Source organism: Chionomys nivalis, chromosome 11 (assembly GCF_950005125.1).
Source record: "Chionomys nivalis chromosome 11, mChiNiv1.1, whole genome shotgun sequence".
NCBI classification, from domain to species: domain Eukaryota; kingdom Metazoa; phylum Chordata; class Mammalia; order Rodentia; family Cricetidae; genus Chionomys; species Chionomys nivalis.
The window spans coordinates 61,029,736-61,037,515 of NC_080096.1; the positions used below are offsets into that span (position 1 = coordinate 61,029,736).

Genomic DNA, 7,780 nt, shown 5'->3' on the forward strand with positions numbered 1-7,780 from the left:
TAGAGGCACAGTCAGGAATCATCCCTCTTCAGTGGTTTTTAGCATCCCCCTGCCTGGTTTGCACAGCTTGGTGAGCGCCGGCGCGGTGGCGCCCTCTGCTGGGCATGTTCATCCTCCCAGCCTTCGAGGCCCACGGCTGGAAAAGCCGTATGCCAAGCTATTCTGGTGGAACCCTCTTTACACACTTCTGCTCTTAGCTTGCTTAAGAATATCACGGCAGACATCGCTTTCGGGGGAGAAGCCTTGACTGGTACCTCTGCAGACACACAAAGGCTGTCGGCTACAGCTGCAGGAGTCCTCGAAGATTCAGGTAAATCCTCTGCATGAAGCATTCCTGGAAACCACTGGGCAGAGTTTGATGGGTCCTGACATTTTAAGGGCTGAGGAAATGGAAGCTGGGGCTGCGAAGTCTCCTGCTTTTAGGGCTTCGTGGCGCCCACCTAGGGACCACATCCTGGCCACCTGCAGGCGTGAAGCTGTGACCTAGGAGACCCACATACCAGACAGCTCCGATCTCTGCCTGGGCTTCAGCTTCATGAAGAGAACAGAAACGCCTGGTGTGTTTGTCAGCCTGGACACTTCTGAACAAATAATGGCCCTCTCCCAGAAAGAAAACTGTTGATTTTAAATTCTTGCATTGGAGGGTTTGAACATACACAGCAGGCAGAAACCAGGTCCATTGTAAGTTTACCCTCGCATCCTCTGTTTATGTTAGAAAGCCCATGGCGAGCACACACATACACACAGTGGTCATAAAAGCATAAATAAATGAATGAACACTTTTCACACATAAGGACGCAACCAGAACCACATGGCTACAGACTTCCAAACACCAGCGTGTCTCAACGCAATCCCACACAAATGGCAGCTTGCTTCTTAGCCTCTGCCCTTAAGGGTCTTCTTCCTCGGTCCCGACAAAGCTGGGGGTGTTTTGAAGTAGGAAATCCCCGGAGTATCTGAAAGGGACCCCATTGTTCAACCCTGGAGGCCCGGCCAGATGTGGCTTCCCAGCCCAGCAAAGTCCTTATGTTCTCAGGGACACTTGTGCATTGAGGAGTCGACACAGATCACAGGGGATTAAAAAGAAACTTCTGGGGAAGCTAAGATGAACTCTACAGACGTCTGCCAAACTTGGTGGCAGGAGACAAAGCCTGCGGGGGGGCCTCAAATCAAGTGCTGGTAGTGGGGTGGGCTTCCATCTCTTGCAAAAATAACAGTTTCTGCCTCATAGTTGTTAGAGTCATAAAGGTAGGTTAATAGTTCAGCATCTTCTAGAATTGTATTTGACATGATAGCCACTATGTGAATATTTGTCAAGTAAAAGTATACAGTCCAGTTTGGTTGGGTAATTCTCACCAATAATCCTGGGGGCCTCTTCTCACATCCCTCACGAGGTAGAAGGAAATAATAAGATGTGCACGTGGTCCCTCCTCCTGTGGTCTCAGGAGACCCTTCCTGTGTCGCATTGGCAATGACTTGCTGGATGTCATACTCATAAGAGACTTAGCCTTTGGAAAGTCAGCTTGGATAGCAGGCTTCACCTGCGTTGCCCTTACACGATTTCCAAGATCTCATTGAGTTATGCTCCATTTTTAAAGTCACACAGAGGCAACATTCACTTGCATTTAAAAGGGCAATTTCAAATTAATAAATAAATTTATTTTTGTCCCTCTTTTAACAATTAGAATTGTAAAAAAGGTCAAACTCTTGACCAATGTAGTTTGTCTTTTTTTTTTAAATCCTTTTCTTACGGAGGTAACCCCAAAGAGAAATAGAAATAAGTAGGTCAAAGGGCGTGGTGAGCTAAATTGGCCAGCAAGCTATAAACAACCATTGCATGAGGAGAGAAGTCAGGCCACTGGACAGAGCAGTCTGCTTGGGAAGCCCAATAACAGTCTCTTTCCAGCTTGACTACTCTAATCCATCTACTTGATATTCTTGAGAGGCATGTAGGAGGGGAAGTAGAGACTAATAAAGGCACGGGTCTTCTCCTTGCTCTCTGGACAATTCTGCTCTGCCCTAAATTTGCATACTATTTTCAAACCAAAATCCTGAAACCAACCAGCCCTGTCCTTCTTTGAAGACACAGAACATAGCAAGTTGACATCACCTCCACCCCCCCGAGTAAGACTGGGGTTTCTACAGAAAAACCTTCTTTTCTTTGTTTTCATTCTTAATCTCATGCCTCTGAACTACTCTTACTGTGGCTCTTAAGACCTTGCCTCATTGCTGAAACCTGCAACAACTTTTGGGTCTTCGTGGAAACATTAACACAAGCACACATTTATTCTAGAACCAAAATCTTCCTTACTAGTTGGTAATTATTTGAAAACTATAAGAAATGTATTACCTCCAATATAAGTGCTAATTAATTAAAATATCCAATGACCCACCACCAATTTACTTAATCTCAACAATCTACATAGAGATTTGTTGTGGCCCTGAGGTGACTCCTCCACAGAGAATGGCCCCTGTTGCTAAGATATGTGCTTTATAGCTAGCTGATCAAAGTGCAGAGACTGTCTGTGAAAAGCTTAGCTGCAAACAGAACCAGCACGCCTCCACCTCTCAGAGTCTAAGAGCCAGAGGTCATGGAGGAGAGTGCAATGGAGCTTTCTGGGCAGGACGCAGCCCCTGCGCTCCTGGACACACGGCAGCTGTGGGTGCCTACACATGATCGAGCTGGTCAGTATCTCAGCGGAGAGGGAGAAGGGCCTCAGAAACCCCACAGCTAGCAGACAAATGATTGACAGATGGCGACTTCTGGAGGAGGAACAGTCATATTTCTTTAAGGGCATGGTCTTTGATAGGTCCACCATGCTCCAGTGGATGTCCCGTTACCTATGAGATTGTGAGGTGGGAGGAGGACTTGAGGTTGATTGGAGGTAAGGGTTGAGAGCAGTCTCTGAACAGAGTTAGGGAGAAGAATGGAAGTTAGTATGATCGAAATGCATTGTATGCAGGTATAAAACTCTCAAAAGGTACCATGTTTTATTGTTTGAAAGACTTGCGCCCTTTATCCCCAATCAAGAAGACAGAGTTTACTATCTACAGAGTGACTAGCTAGACATACCTGTGGGACAGGAGACTGGAGGTGGTCACTTTAGCAGGCATCAGAAGAAGCAAGTCAGACCATGTGGGATATCCACCTTCTCTAAGGCTAGGCCCAGAGAAACCATAGGCATTTCTCCCTGTCCTCCCCACTACTGTCCCTCAAAGGCCAGTTTCTTCAGAAATTTCCATCTGTGAAGGACCAAAATATGACTCTTGGCATGAGCTGTGCAAAACTCAGACATAAATATTCCATAAAGCCCCATTTCCCAAGAGCACTAAGAGATTTGTATGAAAATGCAGTAGCTGTGTGCATCTAAGCGCAGTCTTCATTGTACCTCGTCCATATGGTGTTCGCACGTCTCTTCTACCTCAACTGCTTGGAGAACTCCAGTTCACAGTTCAGAGTCCCACCCTCCTCCTTCAGAATGATTTTTATGAGTCTCACCACCACCCAGGCAAGAAGAGACCCTGTGCTGGCCATCCCAGCTCCCCGTTCATGACTCTCCCATCCCAGCTCCACCCATTACCCTCTCTCCTTGTGTGTGAGATAGGACATGATCCATGTCCTGTCTCCCAGTGTTGTGAGATGAAAGCGGAGCCTCGCCAGCATGCACTGTGCACTCAGCAGCTCTTGGCTGTGCTGGCTTGGGCTCTGGGTGTAATGTGCTTCTGCAAGTGTCTGCCTGTTGCTTCTGAGACCGTGTACTCTTTTGGAATCCTCTTTAGTACTCCATCAGAGCGGCTCTACTATCTGACTCCCAGTATGTATGTCCCTGTAAGAAACCTACCCACCAGTTGCTTGAACTGAAAGCTGTTAAAGAGTCACAGACTTCTTAAACATCATCACAATCACTCAGTACTCTACTGGCCCTCTGGCACGGTTTTTCACACATACATTGTTATGTAACAATGTATAATATCTTTTACGTCCAGAAGTACACCTGATTAGCACCCCTAAGTGGGAGGGGACTTGTTTCTAGTTAGTAGAAGAGGGTCAGAAGTGACAGCAGAGACTTCCTCTGGTAGTAGGGTACCCAAGATGTTACGGTTTCTTCATCGTGCCCCTGCCCTTGATCTCCAGGGACATCTGCTACCATGAATTCAGCATCCTCACAGGAGGTCCCATGACCAAGAACTGAGACTTCTTTCTAACAGCCTTCAAGAAAGTGGGGTCTTCTCTGCCTGATGGGTAATCAACTCCTGCCCGCTGTCTAACACACTATCAGATAAGGTGGCCTCTCAGAGACCCTGATCCCAAGCCACGAGCTAAGCTGCTCCTGAATTTTCTTTTTTTTTATTTTTATTTATTTATTTATTCATTCATCCATTCATTCATTCATTCATTCTTATGTGCCCTAGGCATGAAACAGCTTTGGCCGCCAAGACAGGCATCAAGCTAGGATGAACAAAGGACTCCATCTGCTCTGTCCATGGCTGATATAAGACAACACCACCACCAAGGTATCTCTTTGCCCATTGCCAGGGACTCCTGAATTTTCTGACCCACTGAAGTGGAGACAACTGATGTTTATTATCTTAAACTACCATTCTGGGGTAGTTCGTTAGGTACAGAGGATGGCTCCATCTGCATTGTATCTTGGGTCAGATTTCTATGTAAAATTAACATGGGTAGAGAAAAAGAAAACAAAGAACAAGAATGGACATTGGGTAGTTTCCTTTAAAATTTTATGTTTAGGGGGACAGGAAGCTCATGCCATCTCTCAGTAGAGTGGGCTAGCTTATCCCCTCCTGGAGCCTCCAATCACAGAGAAGACTTGGTCTTCAGAGGACAGAATGGGCATTGTCTCATTCTCCCCATGACTTGCCTGCTAAGTTGACCTAAAGCAGGTTGTGACTTTCTCCAGCGCATAGGGCAGAAGCGGTCACTCAGTGAAGGATTTGCTCACGTCTGGACTCTGCTCTACATCCTGACTTGGGGAACACCATAAACTCTCTCAAAGCCTCGATTTTCTTAACTAGTGGAGGGAACAACACACATAGCCTCCTTTTGTGTTGCTTTGAAGGACAAAATGAAACAACAGATGAAGAATTTCACAGGCTGTAGATCTGTGCGCCTGTGGATACATCGGGGTTTTGCTTTGCCCTGCCCACAGCTCACACAAATGCCCAACATTTCCAATGTGCTCAGAAACCTCTTAATGCCACAGAGAATGTCATTTGCATGTGTGTATACAGATCTGAATGTCATCTGTGCACGTGTATACAGATCTGAAGAGAATGTCTGAAGATTTGTAGTTGGAACAAATGACTCTCAGCTTAGGGAATTTTAGACAGCGATGGAAAGGGGATTTGGAGGAAGGAAGACAGTCCTTCAGATAGGCCACCATGAGGCCACTTCTTCTCAGCCTTTGTTGACACAAGAGGAGGGAGTGGTTAAACTCTGAGACCTCCTCTTGCTGCCCATCGAGGTAGGAAGATCCCACTTCTCCAGACTCTCTGTTGGTGAGATCCCTTTCAGTTTCTTGATTTTGTCCTCACTACACTCTCTCCCACTTGCTCCCTACCTTGCTAGCTACATGATTCTGCTTTGTCAGACAAAACCCAGAAATACTGAAACGTGGCCTGAGACTCCTAGCTGCCAGGAAGTTGAGACAAGTTAAAGTTAAAACAATTTCAGTTTCTTTCCAGAAAATACAGTCCCCACACCCATCTGTCTCTGTCTGTTCTCTCTCTCTCTCTCTCTCTCTCTCTCTCTCTCTCTCTCTCTCTCTCTCACACACACACACACACACACACAGAGAGAGAGAGAGAGAGAGAGAGAGAGAGAGAGAGAGAACCATTTATGTAGTTCCTCCTGTCCCTTCCCACTTGCCAAAGCTTTGAGCTATAGTGGGACAAGCCCCGTTGAACTGAATGCTGATTTCCCTAGGGCATAAACGGGGGTTCATCTCTGTGTTCTGTTCCTAGATACTGTGGATTCGCACTCAAGTCAGCTATGAGTCTCTTCTAAAATGCCTAAAGATCCAGAGCGCCCAGCTGTCTGCATCCACCTCATCATTTAGGATGTTTCCTGCTTCATGGTTAACGACTATTAGTAACCATTTTTAGAGTAGAGTTAATGTGGGACCAGATAGGGACAGCTTCAATTTCCAGACTTCTGGGTCACATCCAGAGAAAGCCTTGCAAGATTATAGCCTCTTAGACCCTCTGAGGGATGAGGTTTGGAGCATGGCAGTTTCTAGGGCGAGAGTGTATCATGAAGCTTTGAACCCTAAGAGAACAGCTCAGAAACATTTAGTGTTTGTGTGCAATTGTACTCATTCTCAAGATATACCAGGATAGGATTATCTTTTCTCCCATTTTCCATGTTGTGATTGAGACCCATTGGATTTCTGGGAAGAGATTAACACTCTGCTTATGTGTTGGGGGCATCTATTGTAAATATATACAAGGTCATCACAAGAACCGAGAAAAGGCATAGTTAGACTATTGGAGTCTCCCCTCCTTTTCCCTCTTCTCTCCTTTCTTCTCCTCTCCTCGCCCTCCTCTCCCCTCTGTTCCCCTCCCCTCCCCTCCTCTCCTCTCTTCCCCTCCCCTCCCCTCCTCTCCTCTCCTCTCTTCTCCTCTCTTCTCCATCAATGACTCGCACTTACTCTAAGTACCACATCTTTTTCCTTATCTTCCTATATCTTCTCCTCCTTCCTCTTCTCTGTCACTGGCCTCCAGTTACCCCAAGCACCACATTTACCTATCTTCCTGTATCTCCTGCTTCTTCATATAACTCATGATTCACTTCCTTAGATTCATGTCTGGCCCTTTTGACTGTCTGTCATCTCCCACTTCGGTTCTCCTTGATAGCTCATTCTCCTTTCTTGGCCCATGGAGATTTAGGTTAACTCAGCTCATATTTTATGGCTCATGTCATATTGTGTGCCCTGGCTTCTTTAGGTCAGTGCACATCCTGGGTCTAACCAGCCAGCATGAGACAAACCATACGATATCTTGTAAAATATTGTTTAAGACTATTTTTCAAGCAGGAGTGGTAGGCAAAGAAACTTCTTCAGGAAGGGGTATGCACATAGATTGAGTAGTCTTAGTGCTGCCCAAACATAACCAAGGGGTCTTAGTCAGGGTTACTATTGCTGTGATGAGACACTGCAACTTGGGGGGAAGGGGGTTTATTTGTCTTCCAAATCACAGTTCATCAGCAAGGGAAATCAGGGCAGGAATCTGGAGGCAGAAGCTGATGATTCAGAGGCCATGGAGGAGTGCTGCTTACTGGCTTGCTCCTCGTTGCTTTCTCAACTTGCTTTATTATAAAACCCAGGACTGTCAGCCCAGAGGAGGCCCCACCCACAAATGACTGGGTCCTGCCACATCAATCACTAATGAAGAAAATGTCCTATAGGCTTGCCTACAACCCAAGCTTATAGAGGCTTTTTCTCAGTCAAGGCTCCCTCCTCTCTAACAACTCTAGCTTATGTCAAGTTTACATAAACTAGCCACTACACAAGCTGAGGCAGGTGGCCTCAAACCAAAGGCATTTCAGTGCCCTTCATTGTCATCATATTTTTTTAAAAGAAGACTTTTAAACTTTCCTAAATCTGGCTTTTCATTGAGCCATGCTATTATATCAGGGTAGAACACAGCAAACTGGGACTCTGTGCTGGATAACACCAAGCCCTTGGGATGTATTCAGCATTCATGACCAACCACAGGAGTACCCAGGACCCTGAACAACAAAAAAACTTTCCGAGATAGCAGC

At 46.1% G+C, this 7,780-nt stretch overlaps 1 non-coding gene across 1 annotated transcript; it reads right to left on the reverse strand.

Annotated features, from left to right (window-relative positions):
* Nucleotides 1-4,400: 4,400 nt before the first annotated feature.
* Nucleotides 4,401-4,542, reverse strand: LOC130884529 (small nucleolar RNA SNORA48). Its single transcript, XR_009058055.1, has one exon. It is a non-coding gene; the product is annotated as a small nucleolar RNA SNORA48 (small nucleolar RNA).
* Nucleotides 4,543-7,780: the final 3,238 nt, after the last annotated feature.